Genomic DNA, 19,121 nt, shown 5'->3' on the forward strand with positions numbered 1-19,121 from the left:
CGGCAAAATTTTAATTTTATAATACTGATGTTGTTCCAATAGCAACAAGGACGTGGATCCTAACTGCCTCGTGTATGGCTTGCAGGCGGTGGGATTTGGCTCATGCCGGGGTGCGGGAGCAAACCAAGCCTGGGTGTGTGTTTGGCGAGCCTGTGGCTGTTTGTTTTCAGAGGGGATCGTTAATTAGGGCCTCCAGCTGTCAGAGGTTCGTTAGTGTGCTCCGCCCCTCCCTATGGAACTGCCAAATGGGGAAAATGAGCACATTTAAGCCAATCTGCACGGAGACAATACACCACGTCTATTACCAACTCACTTTCACACACACACACACAAACTCCCTCTCTTTTCTCTCACACAAAATTTATTGGTCCCACATTTCCAGGCCAGATATAACACTGCCATTCCATTTTAAATGTCACATGCAGTGGTATGAGGATGCGTGAAGGACCTCTGGAACATTCTGGATTATTCATTTTTTGTAATGCAGGGTGACTCTGGTGACTTTGACCTTTGAATGCCTTTGACAGAAGAAGAAAACAATTCCTGTATGTGGCCATCGGGCACTTTCTCTCTCACTTTCCTGGCACCCGTCTCCTTTTCCCCTTTTTCTCTTAATAAATCTAAACGGCAAACAGCTGTGGTGGGCCGGTCACGTCACACAGATTTCCAGCCATAACTTTCTTTTTGTAGAGTTTAATCTGACACTGAGTGATTGACAATTGACAGTGAAATTTCACCTTCAGCTTTGGATAAAGTTTAAGTACTAGTACTACCCAAAACTGACAGTTCGGACATCACTTACCTTCACGTCATTCCAAATGACTTACTTTCTTCTGCAGAACGCAAAAGTAGAAATTATGAATAACGGATTGGTCGTTCTTTTCCATACAATTACAATGAATGGTGACTGAAGCTTTCATGCTTCAAAAAAGCACAATAAACTTAAAATAATCCAGACAACTTGTGTCTTATATTCCAAGTCTTCTCAAGCCACACGATACGCAAGAATCATTTGTCGAATGTCTTCAGAAGACTTTTGCGTTTTGGACAACTTTCATTAATTTCAAACATCTCATTTTATTGTAAATGCATGGAAAGCAATTTACAAAATCTTCAAAATTTCAGCTTTTATGTTTCGCAGAAGAAAGAAAGTGATACCGTTTGTAATGATCTGAAGGTGATGACAGAATTTTCATTTTTAGTTTCGTATTTAAAGTGCATTTCAGTCGTTTGTACTTTAGTTATGTAGTCGTTTAAAGTTAAAATGTGGAAGTGCAATTATTGGCTGTAAATCATGTTTACAATATTTCATTTCCATTTTGTGCACTTCACTCGCCATCTGGTTACTACAGAGTTTTTAAATTTAGAATGTATTTTCCAACTGATTTCTAATATTGTTTTTGCTCATATGCTGTCTTCCTGTCCTTTGAGCGCATCTCTGATGCATTTCATTCTACAAAAGTTACATGAAAAATGAATTGATACTTCTTTTACTTTCAATGTTCACTGCACCATGTTACCCAAACATCCAATTTCACTTCTTTAAATAGTTCAATGTGTTGATTTTCAATGCAATCCTAAAGGTCCTGTTTGTTCTCTTGTAAAAACTGTTTACTTTGCTGCAAACTTGGGTTTAATTAGTGGCAAATTTGCAGTAATCTTCACCAGACGTTTGCCAGAACACTTTACTTCTGCAAAGGTTGCAAAAGTTACAAAGACAAAGTCAGCCATATGTCACTAAAACACATCTGAGAATAAAAGTCGACATTAAAATATTAACATGGAGTCATGCATTAAAGAAAATGTCCATAATTTACCTCCTCTCTGTCTTTGATGCACCTATAAAGAGCATTTCAAATTACCGTTTAATAGGAATAACTGCAGAAATGATGTTGTCTCATGTAACATTCAATTATATGTGCTTTTGGAATTATTAATCCAACATCTTTGAAGTGCAAATAGTTCAGCAACACACACATATATATACTGCATGTAGTTTTCCATCAATATATGGAGCTGTTTCTGCAGAATACTAATTTCTCTTCACATCTCTCCGCATTTGAAGTCCAACATTAGGAAGTCAGATGTTGTCTCGTTTTCTTCGAACGCTGATAAATCAGCTCTGGTCAACAGCATTTCTCTCTCCCTATCTCATTTAACTGGACCTCTCTCGCTCTGCGCTCTGGCTGGACTCTTGTGGTTTGCCACTGACCTTGGCGGCTTCCCATCACTTCCAGTCCAAGGTTCCTCTCAAATCCTGAGAGCTGGAGGCTGCATCTTCATCTTCACCTGGCCCATTAATTATCAAATGGAATCAATACCCCATTTGATTAGATCAAACTGACCCTACCCGCCTCTGACCCACAACAGAAAAACGGAAAGCGTAAAGGATGCTGGACTGGCTCCTGAGATCTTACATCTCACAGGAAGAGAAATGTTGCTTGTTCGATACCATTTTAAATAGAAAAATAATGATTAAAAGGGACTAAAAGATTGAGAGCAAAACATATCAATTTCTCAAGCCTTAAAACTCTAAGGATCAACTAAGCAATCATTCAACAGTGACAAAAGACTTGACACGTGTCCAGAGCTTCTATATAATAACGATGTCTCAAATTCAGATGAGAGAATTCAATATGAACCTGACTAAATAATCTAGATTTGGTTAACTTGCGTAGGATGAGCACAGTTCTGTTACTTTTAAAAAATGAAAGAACTATGGAGAAAGAAAAAAAAATCCATTTCAGAATATTAAACACTTGTATTGTAGTTAAAGGAATACTGCTAAAAAATACACAATCCCAAACACACAGTATTCGCCCCTCAGGCAGGGAACGGGTCCTGAAAACACACAGGGTCAAATCGCCACAGAGAGAATGTCAGAGAGAAGTCTAGAGTCTATTTGCAGTCATGGAGCCACATCAGTGCATTTAAACATCCCATTTCACAGGTAAAGTACACCATTTGCACACCATTGAGAATTAGAGGATTTTGCACTATGATGGATATATTTAATGATATATATTTATATAAAATCAATACAGTCTATGCGTGTTTTTTGCTTTTTTTCGACACGGATAAATGCAGGATATGACTGTGAATCTCAAAGAAACTTTCTTGAGCATGTTCGGGTCATATTTCATCCTAAAATCAAAAGAAAAGAGACATAATATTTTGTATTAAGAACATATTGATACAATTATTGAACTGATTTAATATTTTAATTGCAATTGCAAGGTTACTGTAATGTAAATATAATATGTGACCCTGGACCACAAAACCAGTCATAAGTCACACGGGTATATTTCTACGTAGCGATAGCCAACAATATATTGTGTGGGTCAAAATTTTTATGCCAAAAATCATTAGGATATTAAGTAAAGATCATGTTTCATGAAGATATTTTGTACATTTCCTACTGTAAATATATCAAAAAAATATCTTTGTGAGTGGATATGCATTGCTAAGGACTTCATTTGGACAACTTTTAAGGCGATTTTCTCAATATTTAGATTTTTTTGCACCCTCAGATTCCAGATATTCAAATAGATGCATCTCGGCCAAATATTGTCCTATCCTAACAAACCATACATCAATGGAAAGATTATTTATTCAGCTTATTCAGCATACAAATCTCAATTTCAAAAAACTGACCCTTATGACTGGTTTTGTGGTCGAGGGTCACATATATATTATATAAATATATATCATTTTGTGTATATCACTTGTACTTGCTGACTTTTTTTTAATTTGTGGGAAAAATAAGCTTAATTACATTTCCCCAAAACTCATATGATTTAATGTAGAAAAATATAAATATATATATAATTTCTTGTATTTTATAATTGAAATTATTGTAAAAAAAAAAAAAAAAAAAAAAAAAAATTGCTAAATTTGTGGAGAAAAGGCTTGTCCTGAAAATATGATCTCAATGCAAAAAAATCTTAAAAGAATATTTTTTTAGATTAATTATTATATTATATTATATTATATTATATTGTATTATATTATATATTATTTTTATTTTATTTCTATTCATTTTGAGGTGAAAAATGGCCTAATTATTTTCACAAGATTCACACATCTATATATTGACGATACATGACTGTCGTAAGGCAATCTCTCACCTTTGTGTGATGCTTGTGTACAGGTTATGGATGATAAGAGAAGATTTTAAGGATGCAGGTCAAAATCTGCAGAAGACTGAAGGGTCTGTATATCGACAGGGGCTCTTGTTTGTTTGTGTGTGTGTGTGTTTATAAGGGCATATTGATGTGTGTGTGTGTGTGTGTGTGTGTATGTTGAGTATATAAATATCCGTGCGCGTCCCTGCAGAGCTGGGTGTGAGTGGCAGGAAGTGGTTATGTAAGGAGTCACAACGGGCTGCAGTGGACAGCCTGACCACAGATCAGGTCAACCAAGTGTGACACCAACAGCTTCTCACTGACACCTCCCTGACACTGTCTGTCACCAGGCCTGTCTGTCCCGCTCTGAGAGTGTGTGTGTTTGTGTGTGACGACTTTTATGGTCCTATAGCTCTCTTGTACATACCTGCATAACTTCTATCAATTCACGTTCATTTCCAAGATGCCCCTGATGTCTTCCGCATATGCGGATGTAGTCTTTGGATGTGTATGCTTTACTAACAGGGGCGGCTCGCTTTCAATAAAATGGTCATTTTTGTGTCTTTGATTATATTAAATAGTAATGCTGTAACATAAGTTTTTTTTTGGAAAACACTGTCCAGCCAGAATCTAAACAACAACAAATTAAAAAAGAAAATTTATCCAACTCAGGATTAGCAATAATAATAATAATTTTAAAAAGGTTGTTTCAGGTAACTAAATTACATTATATTACAGTCATTTTTAACAGTCAGGCCAGGTGGAAAAAGCTGCTTGCGCTTTAACAACTGCTCATTTTCACTTGTGTTCAAACAAATACATTTAATGAGCAACAGGTAGATTTGCAAACTAATATGAAGCTATTGATTGAATCACACAACCAACGCAAACCGTTGAGAAGAAATCAGCAAACAAACTTCCACCCTCTTAAAACTAAAGTCCCAGGAAAGTTTTTCACTCACTTTTGGTTTTTCTTCCTGGTTAACTGCTGCCATAGTAGGTGTGAAAGTGTTAAAATAATTGTCAAACAGTCTGAACTTTTAGTTCATGAAGGATTTTAGGATTTTTAGCTTTAATATTTTGGTTACACTTAAGTATGTGTACTTACTTTGTAATTATTACGCACTAATCTTTGTAGTTACACGGTAACTACTAAGTAATAATAATAAACGTATCTGAAGTGAAATTATTTTGTGCATCTGCTTCAAAATACACTTTGTCATTATTGTTACTGTAATATTTCATTATATTCACATGCAGTATGTGTAACATTAATGTTGTAATGTTGCCAATATCAAAGGAATCCAACTAAATTTTCTAGGGCGTGCAACAAATTAGGAGTCGTTTTGTGTCAAATTATTATTATTGTTATTAAAATGATCATTATAATAACATTTGTTGTTGCAATATTAATTATCAATTTAAAAAAAATCTATTTTAAACATTACGGAGGGGGGTTTTCTCAGCAAAAAGTTAATTTAAAAAAACAAGCAGAACTGAATTAAAAACATTATTACAATAGCTATTTAGTTCCTTTAGTAATCCCATGCTAAGCCTAAATTGACTGATGAAGGAAAAGGTTAATATTTACCCACCCTTTTCATTTCTAATACAAATCCAGTCATTTAGAAGAAGCCGTTAAATCCAAAGACATCAGATAACAGAAGACAAGCGCCTCGCCGCTACCATTCACTACCTTCCACAGAACACGCCGTCAATGCAAAGCGCACTAATCTTGTAAAATCCACTAATTAAGTGAGAGATGATGTTTGAGAACGAGCCAAGGTGGTCCGCACAATTAACCCCAGCGTTCCCCCCTCCGCTCCCAATACCTCCGTCATCAAGGGGGAAAGACGAGTGTACTTATGAGCAAAGTGTCTTTCCCAAAAACTTTCCCAGGAAGCCAAGCCTCCCGGCATGAAGTCATCAACAAGTTTGAGGAGAAAGAAGAAACCTTTAGGACTTAAAACTGTCAGATATGCATGTGACAGTCTGACATGTGTGTGTCAAGAGCAGTTAAGGGGACTCACCTGATGTGCATGTCCACCTCTGAGCAGCTGTTTCGGAGGCAGATGTATCCCTCCTCCTCTTCTTCAGTTGTCTCGGACCCGTCCGGACACCCGAACCGTGACCCTCCCCTCCGCTCAGTCCACGTTCCGGGACCCCTCGCACTCCCACACACACATACAAACACTCACACGGGGGGTGACAAGGGGGTCAGACGGGGCCAAGAACAATCCCAGCTGCTGGCACAAAAGAACAGGCGAACACACAGCGGTCTGCTGCCGCAAGAGCGTGTGTGTGTGTGTGTGTGTGTGTGTGTTTGAGAGCGCACGGCGGCAGCGACCACGCTCTCTCTCCTCCCTCACTTTCCAACCGGGATCGCCTCAGATATGACTGGAGTTAGAGGATGCGAGTCTGTTTCCTTCTCTGGCGTGCTCCCCGCTTTGGCTCTCTCTCTTTCCTCGTTGAGCTTCTTTTCTTTTCATTTCCTCTTGGGAAAGCTGCACGCACCGGTCGTCTCTTCACCCGCTCCCCCTCTCTCTCTCTCTCTCCTCAATCGCTAGTAAATATAAAAGAAATGCTTGTACGGCCCCTACCTCTCTCTCTCTCTCTCTCTCTCGTTTCTTTCTCGTTTACACTCCCTCCTCCCCGCTGCCCTCACTTTTCTTTCTCACTGTCAAAGCTGCCTTTCAAATGCTGATTAGCACACAGAGTAAAAAAAGAGAGAGGGAGAGTGGAGTTATGGCTAGCGTTCGGCTGAGATTCCATCACATTCGACTTGAACAACACTTCTCTCAGACAAACACATACTTGAGTTTCCGTCCTCGGCGTAACTGCTCTACCGATATCATCTCGCCCCAACGGGCTCTCGCACTAACAAACATTGAGCGAATAAACCCGCTCGGACCGTTTCGCGCACCCGCGCCCCTCTCCCACCCCTCCCCGGTTCGTTCTTCTTGCCCTCAAACACTACTCAGAATATTGATACATCACCCCCTCCTCCTTTCTTTCCTCCGTTTCTCTCTCTCTCCATCACTCACTTTCTCCACTGAATACTGATAGGCTGTCTAGTCCGTGGTCTGGGTTTCAAATTCTCATTCTCTCTCTCTCTTTCTTCCGCGCGCTCGCACAAAAGCTCTCCGTAACATAAAGGCAAAAAACGGCAGAAGTTAATGCACTGAGCACAACATAAATTCACTTAAGCACCATTTCAGATTATGTCAAGCCAGAAATTGGCGTAAGTGCTCCGGAAGGAGGAAAAAAGAAACACAGAAAGTGATGCGGAGGTGAAGGGATGGTAAGAAAACAAAAGAAGTGTGCGGTAAATGTGTAAGAGAACTCTTACTTTTGCTAGTGTCGGTGAGAGGGACAGAGAAATAAAGGAGAGTGGGACAGTCCAGATCATAGAAGACCTCCTCCAAAGTTTAAACAGCTGACTGAAAAGTTGTCAAACACACATCCAGTCACACAAACACACATTTAGCCAGCTATCTGAATGAGGACATAAATAGAATAATTCTCAACTGGTGGGTCAGAAAAGTGCACTTAAAATTAAAGGTTCCAAAGGTTTTTTTTTTTTTTTTTTTTTTTTACAGGAATGCCATAGAAGAACCATTTTTGTCCCCGAAAGAACTTTTTAGGGTGCGTTCACACTTGTAGTTCGGTTCGTTTGGTTCATTTGGTCCGGACCAAAGAAGAAAAAAAACATTTAGTGCTGGTCCGATTAGCGTTCTACGGAAGAGGATTAGGGCCAAGCAGTAATAAAAAAATAAAACCATCTCGAGATTAAAGTTGTTAAATTGAGAAAAAAGTCGAAATAAAATGTTGAGAATAAACTTGTTAAATTACGAGAAAAAACTAGTTAAATATCGAGAAAAAAGTCGACATAAAATGTTGAGAATAAACTCATTAAATTAGGAGAAAAACGCATTAAATTTCGAGAAAAAAGTCGAGATAAAATGTTGAGAATAAACTCATTAAATTAGGAGAAAAACGCATTAAATTTCGAGAAAAAAGTCGAGATAAAATGTTGAGAATAAAGTCATTAAATTACGAGAAAAAACTCGTTAAATTTCAAGAAAAAAAAAGTCAAGATAAAATGTTGAGAATAAAGTCATTAAATTACGAGAACAAGTTAGTTAAATTATGAGAAAAATGCCGTTAAATTTCGAGAAAAAAGTCGAGATAAAATGTTGAGAATAAAGTCATTAAATTACGAGAAAAAAAGAGAACAATAATTTAACGAATTTGTTCTCGTAATTTAATGAGTTTTTTCTCATAATTTAATGACTTTACTCTCAACATTTTATCTCGACTTTTTTCTCGAAATTTAACGAGTATTTTCTCGTAATTTAATGAGTTTATTCTCAACATTTTATCTCGAATTTTTCTCGAAATTTAATGAGTTTTTTCCTCATAATTTAACGAGTTTATTCTCAACATTTTATCTCGACTTTTTTCTCGAAATTTAACAACTTTACTCTCGAGATGGTTTTATTTTTTTTTATTATTGCTTGGCCCTAATCCTCTTCCATAGCGTTCAGATTGGCAATTTTATCACAGAACCAAAAGATACCGAACCTTAAGGCATAGGGATACATTCACAACGTGACTGGTCGGATTTTATGACGTATTGCCTATTTTGAGACGGACATCCAAAACAATGCTGTTTGCTGAGATAAATGCGCTCGTTGTGTGTGCGTAGCCTGCATGTGATGGTATTTTGGCCAGCTGGGAACTCGTGAAGAGCTTATAAAATGTGTAAAGTAGTCAAAACAGCGACGGGAATCCATCCGTCATACACAAACGATCTGCTGTGAGGAGATGCGCGTCTGATGCCTGTGATGGGCAAACTCGCGACTATGACGAGAAAAACCGACATGCGTGAGGATTCTGTCCATTTTAGGGTCTCGTCTTCCTGTTTTTGGTTCGTTTACATGTCTATGGTCCGTGTTGCGCTCATATATCATTCGAACCACACCAGAGTTCGTTTGGAAGCGGACCGAGACCCATCTTTTCAGCGGTCTCGGTCCGCTTGTTTGGTGCGCACCAGGTTTCGGATGGCAGCGTTCACACATGTTCAAATGAACCACACTAACCGAGCAATCGCACCAGGGTTCGTTTTAATCGAACCAAACATGACAAGTGTGAACGCACCCTTAGTGATCAGTTCTTAAAAGAAAATTTTTCCAGTATTAAGAACCTTGTGAAATGGATGTTAAAGATTCTTTATGGAACTATCAATGCCAAAAAAACACACATTATTTTTAGGAATGTTTTATTTGCATAAAATACTGTTTTATTAAACTAAAAACACTAAAGTCATTATTTTTGTTTTGTTTTTGCGCACAAAAAGTATTCTCGTCGCTTCATACCATTAAGGTTGAACCACTGCAGTCACGTCAACTGTTTTAATGATGTCTTTAGTACCTTTCTGGACCTTGAAAGTGTTGATATATTGAGGTCTATGAACGAGTCACATACCTCTCGGATTTCATCAAAAATATCCTAATTTGTGTTCCGAAGATAAACGAAGCTCTTATGGGTGTGGAACGACATGAGGGTGAGTAATTAATGACAGAATTTTCATTTTTGAGTGAACTAACCCTTTAAAAGTTCTTCATGGAACCATCGATGCCAATAAAAAAAAAAACGTTATTTTTAGGAGTGTGAATACTAAAAACAGTACTTAAAGGTGCCCAAGAATGCTTTTTCACAAGATGTAATATAAGTCCTAGATGTCCCCTGAATGTGTCTGTGAAGTTTCAGCTCAAAATACCCCATAGATTTTTTTTAATTAATTTTTTTAACTGCCTATTTTGGGGCATCATTAACAATGCACTGATTTACACTCGGCGCCGCCCCCTTAAATCGCGTGCTCCCTGCCACATGAGCTGTCGACTATAATACAGTGCATTTACAAAGTTCACACAGCTAATATAACCCTCAAATGGATCTTTACAAGATGTTCGTCATGCATGCTGTATACGTAACAGTCGGTGTTATGTTGAGATTTGCCTGTTCTTCGGAGGTCGTTTAAACAAATGAGATTTACATAAGAAGGAGGAAACAATGGGGTTTGAGACTCACTGTATGTCTTTTCCATGTACTGAACTCTTGTTATTTAACTATGCCAAGGTAAATTCAATTTTTGAATCTAGGGCACCTAATAATAAAATGCAACTAAGCACAGTAAAAGGAAATACAACATTTGTGACAAATTATTGGCTTGAAATTATCAAATTACATTTTTATTTGATAAATAATTTTGGTACTGCACTACTCACCACCATATAGATGATGGGTAAATTTCATGAAATTTCATGATTTCACCACAACATCAAAACACAGTAAAAAATTTGTATATTTTTATACCCCAATCTTACTATGACTTACTTTTGAGTTTTTTGTAATTCTCATTCAGTGCGTTTACATGCACCCTCATAATGTGATTATAATGGGATTTTGGCATTATTGCGATTAAACTTTATCTCATGTAAACACAAAACTTCAATTAAAGTAATGTGATTAAGCTCATAATCGTAAAAAGCAGAACCGCATTAAACTAGGTGGTGTACGCCGATTGTAAACACCTTAATTGCATTATTCCTGCTCTGACCAAAGTGCGCATGCGCTCGGACGTAGGCCTACACGGATGCCGTGTGTTGTTCACACAACTTCATGAATGAACTCTGTGACATTATTCTGAAGTTTTCTCTTCACCAAATCGCTAAACTCCGTCAACACAACTCGCTGCGCAGTCTCTGGTCCGTATATTCGTCAAGACAGCGTGAAGAACGTGGCGGAAGCGCAGGCAAATCTGGCATTGCGATGTTCATCAAAGCGGCAAATAATATCCATCCATACTGTATGAGTGTCATATAACCATACTTATTAGCGAATAATCAGAGTAATGAAAATTGCATGTAAACTGGAGAGACGATTCTGCTCGTTTCATATAAACATCTTACTGTGATTAAGACCTTACTCTGATTATGAGAAATAATTGCATTATTGATGCACATGTAAACAGTCATTGTTACCATTAGGTTCTCTTTTTTGTACCCCAAAAGTATATATTTTAAGTATATAAGAAATATATTTTATTTAATATTAAATACAATTATATGTATTTATATGTATTATATGTATTCAATAAAATTATGTATTTCTTAGTTCTGTCCATAATTACTCATGACTAATCCAAACATCCCCAAAGAGAAATTCTGTGACATCTGTCCCCAAAGTGTAGCTAAGGACACACACATACATACACAAGACAACAAAACTCCTGTCCACAGACATGATCATCTTAAGAAAAAAGAAAGGAGAGGATGAAAAACAACTTGAGCTGTAAAAAACTGTAGCCAATACTGTAAAAGAGAAAGTCTACAGCAGTGTTGAGGAGTAAGCCATTGAAACCACTGTCCAGTGTCCTTGAAACAAAGATTCAGACAGGGTTATAACGCAGAGAGTGTTATTGTCTGTATGATTTTACACACACACACACACACACACACACACACACACACACACACACACACACTCACACACAGTGCGGTGTCCTCTCCTGATGTCCTCACCTGGACCATTTCAGTCCTGGCACAGGCCCAGTATTCACTCACTGTATTAGCATCGGCTTCTGCCATAGAACAACTGTGCTTCACTATTACTGATCCATGATGAAAGACCTGGACAGGAAAAATATATATTATTCCCACAGGGTTGGAAGCATACACTTTAAAAAATGAATCATCGGTCTTGAAATTTTCAATAAAAAAATAAGGTGATATTTAAAAATAGTGTGTATATTTTATTAATAAAATTGTGGTTCAATGTTGCATAGAAAATATTGAGAACATTTCACTAATAAAACCAAGAGGAAACTTAAAAGTTTTGAAGCTTGTACTGAGGAACCGATTAAGCTAATAAAATTATGGAAAGTTCCACCTTAATGTTAGAGAATACCTTTTGTGCGCAAAAAAAACGTGCAAGGATAATGACAGGGAAGAAAAGAGATTGTTGAATAAAGTCGTTATTTTTGTTTTGTTTTTGCGCACAAAAAGTATTCTCGTCGCTTAATATAATTAAGGTTGAACCACTGCAGTAATGTTACGGAAGAGGATTAGGGCCAAGCAATAATAAAAAATTAAAACCATCTCGAGATTAAAGTTGTTAAATTTCAAGAAAAAAACTTGTTAAATTTCGAGAAAAAAGTCTAAATAAAATGTTGAGAATAAACTCATTAAATTACGAGAAAAAACTCGTTAAATTTCGAGAAAAAAGTCGAGATAAAATGTTGAGAATAAACTCATTAAATTACGAGAAAAAACTCGTTAAATTTCGAGAAAAAAGTCGAGATAAAATGTTGAGAATAAAGTTATTAAATTACGAGAAAAAAGTCGCTAAATTACGAGAACAAATTTGTTAAATTATGAGTAAAAACTTGTTAAATTTTGAGAAAAAAGTCGAGATAAAATGTTGAGAATAAAGTTATTAAATTACAAGAAAAAAGTCGCTAAATTATGAGAACAAATTCGTTAAATTATGAGAAAAAACTTGTTAAATTTTGAGAAAAAAGTTGAGATAAAATGTTGAGAATAAAGTCATAATTTAATGAGTTTATTCTCAACATTTTATTTTTTTTCTCGAAATTTAACGAGTTTTTTTCTCGTAATTTAACGAGTTTATTCTCGTAATTTAACGAGTTTATTCTCAACATTTTATCTCGACTTTTTTCTCAAAATTTAACTAGTTTTTTCTCGTAATTTAACGAGTTTATTCTCAACATTTTATTTAGACATTTTTCTCGAAATTTAACAACTTTAATCTCGAGATGGTTTTATTTTTTTATTATTGCTTGGCCCTAATCCTCTTCCGTATAATGTTGATGGTTTTAATCTCTTTAGTACCTTTCTGGACCTTAAAAGTGTTGATTATATTGCTGTCTATGGACGAGTCACATACCTCACGGATTTCATCAAAAACATCCTAATTTGTGTTCTGAAGATGAATGAAGGTCTTACGGGTGTGGAACGACATGAGGGTGAGTAATTAATGACAGAATTTTCATTTTGGGTGAACTAACCCTTTAAATGCTACTCTATCAGATACATTTTTCAAATGTGGAGCACCAGATGAACAAGCCTTTGAATTCTCTGACTCAAAGCCATGCATTTTTAGCTGGTATTGGTAACAGCGATGGACTGATAGGGCATTAAATGCTTCAGGAGGATAAGACGTCTGGGCATCAGCATGACAGGAATCATCTTTATTCCCTCCACATGAATACTGTATATCTGATTCAGTTCAAGATGGTTTACAAACTCTCTTTGATCAACATCAATCAGCTACCAGCAGCACTATATCCAGCACAAAAATGTCTCATGCTGCAAGTATTTAAATGCCATCAAATGATGTAACACTAAATTCCCCTGTGCTCAAAAATGCTGCGGTCCATTAAAAGGTCTGAAGCAAAATGATGACGCCTGTACTGAACTGTGATGGGCAACATGATGAGAGGAACCAGGTACCCTTGAGCATTTTGTGCATTTTAGGGTTGCATCTTGTAACATCATGTCCTGTTTTTGGTTCGTTTAGATGTCTTTGGTCAATGTTGCATTTATATTTCAGTCAGACAGCAATAAAGTTCATTTGGAAATGGATCGAGAACCCCTGAAAAGGTTTGGATGGCAGCGTTCACACTTATTTAATTGAACCGCACTAATAGAGAGGCTTTATCGAACTAAACATGCCAAGTGTGAACATACCCAAAGTGACAGCAGCATAATATACCTGATGTAGTCTATGTCCTTTATGATAATCAAACAACAAAAGAAAAAGAGAATCACTTACTGCTCGTGAGTGAATAAATTTAGTAGCTTTAATAAGAATCAGCATATGGGTCAATGACGTGACGGGTCATTTTTTTGTCCAAAGGCCTTAATAATAAAAACAAAAACAAAGATATGACATCCAAAGTATGTAAGGTAGTACAACTAGATCTCTTTTATTGAATCCAAAAGGTTTTAATTATATTTTGCGACATATAAATGTATTTTAAAGATTTTGAAGTGTCAAAAGGTCATTCGGTTTAACCGTCCAAAGGCCAATACAATAAAATATCTTCAAATGTAATAAATGTATATATTTTTTATTCTGGCATGATTTTATAACATCATATATCAACATAGTGCGAAATGGTATTAAAATTATGTGTAGAAGCCGTCGCTTTGTTATGAGAAAGAATGTCTGGAAAATTTAATTTCATTGATGTCAATCGGAGTAACCAATATAAAGGGACCATTTTGGATCAAGTCATGCGGTCAATATCATGTGACAGGATGTGACATCATTCAGACACCTGCAAAAGACCACATGGTCAAGAAGCAAAGTAACTAACTCTCTTTTACCATTTAAAAAATTCATGTTTTCATTCATACGCATGTCCCGAAACATCAGGTCATTCGGTACAACCGCTATAAAACATGGAAAATGTTGTAATATTTTAAAAACTTGTACTAAATATAAAATGTTTGATTTTGCTAGCTAGCTAGATATCAGCCTGTTAGCATTGTTTGAAAATATCGTCATTCAGTATGACCAAAAGTGTCATTCGGTAAAAGCGAAATCCGAAATACTTTTTTGTTAACAAATTTTGTCCATCTTGTAAAAAATGACAAAAACAGTGTTAAATGACTATAAAAACTTATATTTAAAAACCTTATTCATCAATGACCCATACAGTATATTTAATTCACACAGAGTAGACAATGCAATGTTTTAGTTTTACAGTTGATTATTTAATTTCTTACTTGCTGATGTTAAACAGACCTACTCTACCTGAAAATTTTAAAACACAGTTTGTTTCATTTGTCCCATTCCTGTATTCGTTTTGTTGTTCGTAATTTGCCTCTTTCATCTTATTTTTAATAACCAAGATTGGTAACACTTTATTTTAGGGTCTTTTATCTAGTTGCTTATTAGCATGCATATTACTAGAATATTGGCTGTTTATTAGTACTTATTAAGCACATATTAATGCCTTATTCTACATTCTTAATCCTACCCAATACCTAAACTTAACAACTACCTTACCAACTATTAATAAGCAGTAAATTAGTTGTTTATTGAGGGAAAAGTCATAGTTAATAGCGAATGTGTGTTCCCCATATTAAAGTGTTACCTAAAGATTAAACAAAATAACAAAAATAACTGTATTGTGATTTATATTGTTGAGAAATAAAATTACTCATATCGTGAAATAAGATTTTAGTAATATTGTCCACCCCAAATAGAGAAACTGATTACAGGAGTCAGAAGAGAGATGTCAAATTTACCGCCGGAGCCACTTTAATGCAAGGTCATATCTAGTGTTATCTGTGTGTACTTTCATTTTTCAAAAATGAAAATATAAAAAAGTGAGATTTAAAATGTTAATTACTGTTGAATCATCTCAGTCTGTAAAAACTGTTTAACATTTAAACAATATGATTTAGATACCATTTTATTTTTATCAACTCTACCTGACCTGTCCATCAGCTTGTCCGTCTGTCTGTCTCACTCTCATTCTCTATTCAGCAGTGAGCCACATCTGTCTTATACAGCATCTCTCAACCTTTAGCAGCTCTGACAGCACAAAAAGTAATTACCTCTCTAATTTACCTTGTCCACTTATAGAACATGTCTCTGTGTGTGTGTGTGTGTGTGTGTGTGTGTGTGTAACCATGTCAGCAAAAACGTCACTGTGTAAATGTGTGTGTGGAAACATACTCTTTTGTGGTTGGAATATGAGAATGCATTAACGTGCGTTTGTATGTGCATTTAAATGTGTGTTCATGTGGATTGCAATGTGTTTGTCTGTATGTAGCCTCCCCTTGGTCCAATTACTTCCATCCTCCCTTCCTCATCCTCTAACCCTCTTCAGCTCTCACTCATCCCCAAATCCCTCTCTCCCATGTGGGACGCCCTGCCGTACCTCTCCCTGACCAGCCAGACCTCCTCTACCCTTCCCTCCTCCCAATCCTTGTCCCAGGTGAGCTGACGACATCAGGAGCGCTTAATGATCCCGGAATATTAATTAGCTGTTTAGAATACTAATAATATGAGCAATTCAATGAGATGGAAAAATGCATGAGTGTCTGATCCCGTCTAAATCATAGACAGCCTCAATGTTATACACCTGACAGAGCAACTGTATTTTGAATTCTTTAAAAAGAACATATTTTGCTTATGTAACAGAAACAGAATATTCAATGATTAGAAATAAAATTAAAAAAAAAAAACGATTTTACAAATGAATTGTTTGTTGGAATAGGTGATGTCAGTCAAAAAGGAAAATTGTTTAAGAGGTGGAACAAATTATTAGACATTTCCTCAACTTTGGGTACTTCTGTGTCAGAGCAGGGGTTTATTTTATTAAAACCAAGTTCAATTTTTTTTTCTTTTATTATACTTATTTACTTTTCAAATGATTGTTATTTATAGATTTTATTCCCAGACCCAGGAAATATTTGAATCTAAAAATACCCTAAAATATACTATCTTTGAGTAAAATAAACTTTTTAACCATTTCAATATTAAGCAATTTCAATATTTATTTACATCTTTTTTTTTTTCAGAATGTCACACAACAAATAATTGCACCCTTAATAACGTTTCAGTGCTCTTGTTTTACCTTGATGAAAAAAACAAGGTAAATATTAATGTTAAATATTAATTACTTATTTAATTACTCACATTAGTAATCTCTATTTCATTGCTTACATAATACAATGTAAATATGAATATGAACACAATACTTCTACTGTGCATCATTTCCAATCAAAATGTAATTATTAAATTATTTTAAAAAAGTGTGAATTATGATTTAATTATGTGTATTTAAGTTCCAAAAAATGTAATTTCTACCACAGAATTCTATTAATTGCAATAAATGAGATATGGTAGAAATGTTCATGTTTCACCAAAAAAAAAAAAAAAAAAAAAAAAAAATCTTCTTTGATGGCTTTGTTAACACTACATATCAAATTTCCACAATGGACAGCTGGATCAACAGAGGGGCGGCGCCTAAATCAAAAGTGCATTGTGGGTGTTGATGTTTCTATTATCTTCCCAGTGGTGAATTCCCCCTTTAAGAAAGTTTATTTTCTAAAAGTCCACATAGTTGCCCATAGTTGATACATTGTGATAAAACCATATTTTTGGGAATAACGGCCAGATGAATGACGGACATTAAGACCAGAAATAAGTATGAATGAGTAAACATGGTCCATTCAGATTTCATGTGGACTTTAAAGTTGACATCACCTTTTCTGACTCTCTCCTGTCTCTCCTGTTGATCAAATTCTTGTTTTCTTTTTATCTGCTCTGCCAGTATCGGAGTCCTCTACGTCTCCTGTCCTCCTCCTCCTCCCTCTCCCTTCCCCGGTCTCTATCTCTCTCTTCCTAGCGCTCACTCTCTCTCCCTGCTCACCTACTCGATATTCCAGCCTTGTTTCCCTGCAGTCTCCAGCACAACTTTCTGACCCACTTCCCATTTCCTCCCTGGCCCTGTGATCAAAGCCTGCAGGACGGCATTGCCTTGGGCAGTGGAGAGAGGGAGAGAGGGATGAGGGGATTGAGGAGAAGGGCTAGAGGAAGAGATGGATAGACAGGGAATATGGCACACGGGTGGAAATGGAAAGATCACAGAACGAGGGAAGGGAGTTGGTCTCTCTCTGTCCAAGGACAAAAAGATGGCAAGATGAGGTCAGCTAGTGCAGCAAGTTATGGTCATCTAAACATGTTCCCTGAAAAATGTCCACCTACAGTGGGTCTTCATTTTTAGTCTCCACTATAAGTAACACACAGTTTCCAAAAATCATTTTTATGTTTTCATACCATTACAATGAATACAGACTAAAGATTTCAAGCTTCAAAAAGACACCATAAAGTATCATAAAATTGGTCAATATGAATCATGTTTTATATTCCAAGTCTTTTGCGATCTGTGAGATCAGAGAAAAATGTTAGTCATTGTATTCACTGAAAATCTTGACATCTGCTTTAGCTTTCTCTGACTCGTTCATGGGAGTTCATGAAAACAATGGCCAATTTATAAATAAAGCATCCTTTCGTCCGTCAAGTATTTTTAATAAATCAGCTGATTCAGTGCTGAATCAGTCTGAATGATTTGTGGGACTGATCAGTTCTCACATTCACTGACTCAACATTTAAAAAAATGAATCACGGCGGTAGTCAAAAATTGGGTATTTGCATCTCTGATTTTATTTAAATAATCATATTTTAAAAACGTATCCATTTAAATTCCGAGAATCAGCATAAATCTGCTAATTGCGAAAACAATTCAGTTTAATCAGTTATTGAAGAATGAACATGGTTTAAATATGAATAGGTGTGGAACAAGCAAGATTCAATTAGTTAAAATGCATACGATTGGTTTACATATAATAAATTGGACTTATTGATGATAAAAATACATGGTTATTGTGCATTAAAAACACATTTGGATTATTTGTACAATTACATAAATCTCATTCTTACTCGTTTTCACATTAAGATTTTGTTTATGTTTAATCTGTGTAATCCAAATGGATAGAAATGATTTAAGCAATTTAAATACATAAATCTGAAATATAGGTCTTTTTTGGGGGAGTAATATTCATATTGGTCAACAGCTTTCTGGAGGAGACCTAAATCCTCACACAAAGCTATCATTTGACTTCAGAAGACTTGGAATATAGTGTAGTGTGTGCACTTTTATGACTTTATTGAGGTTTTGCAAGCTTGAACGCTCCAGTCCCCAATTCTAAATGCATAGAAAAGTGACCAAAATTGCAAAAAAATTTTCTTTTGTACTTTTCAGCTGGGCAGCTTTTTGGTCACTATCTACTCTCATGGAAATATCATACAGATTATGTATATACAACATAAAGGTGAGTAAATAATCTCCATTTTAATTTGACAACATGTGTTGTCTATGTGACAATACTT

At 35.9% G+C, this 19,121-nt stretch overlaps 1 protein-coding gene across 5 annotated transcripts in view; it reads right to left on the bottom strand.

The window, feature by feature from the left end:
- Positions 1-19,121, bottom strand: part of npas1 (neuronal PAS domain protein 1) — an 86,088-nt gene that overhangs the window by 44,520 nt on the left and 22,447 nt on the right. For 4 of the 5 annotated variants that reach the window (XM_048161299.1, XM_048161300.1, XM_048161297.1 and 1 more), the window contains exons 3-4: positions 11,711-11,818; positions 6,155-6,687 (exon numbers count right to left, since the gene is read on the bottom strand). The exons of the other annotated variant lie outside the window; for it this stretch is intronic. The gene's annotated coding sequence lies outside the window, so the exon portion shown is untranslated. The remainder of the gene's footprint in view (positions 1-6,154; positions 6,688-11,710; positions 11,819-19,121) is intronic. 5 annotated transcript variants of the gene reach the window in all.

The sequence above is a fragment of the Megalobrama amblycephala genome, linkage group LG16, assembly GCF_018812025.1.
Source record: "Megalobrama amblycephala isolate DHTTF-2021 linkage group LG16, ASM1881202v1, whole genome shotgun sequence".
Taxonomy (NCBI): domain Eukaryota; kingdom Metazoa; phylum Chordata; class Actinopteri; order Cypriniformes; family Xenocyprididae; genus Megalobrama; species Megalobrama amblycephala.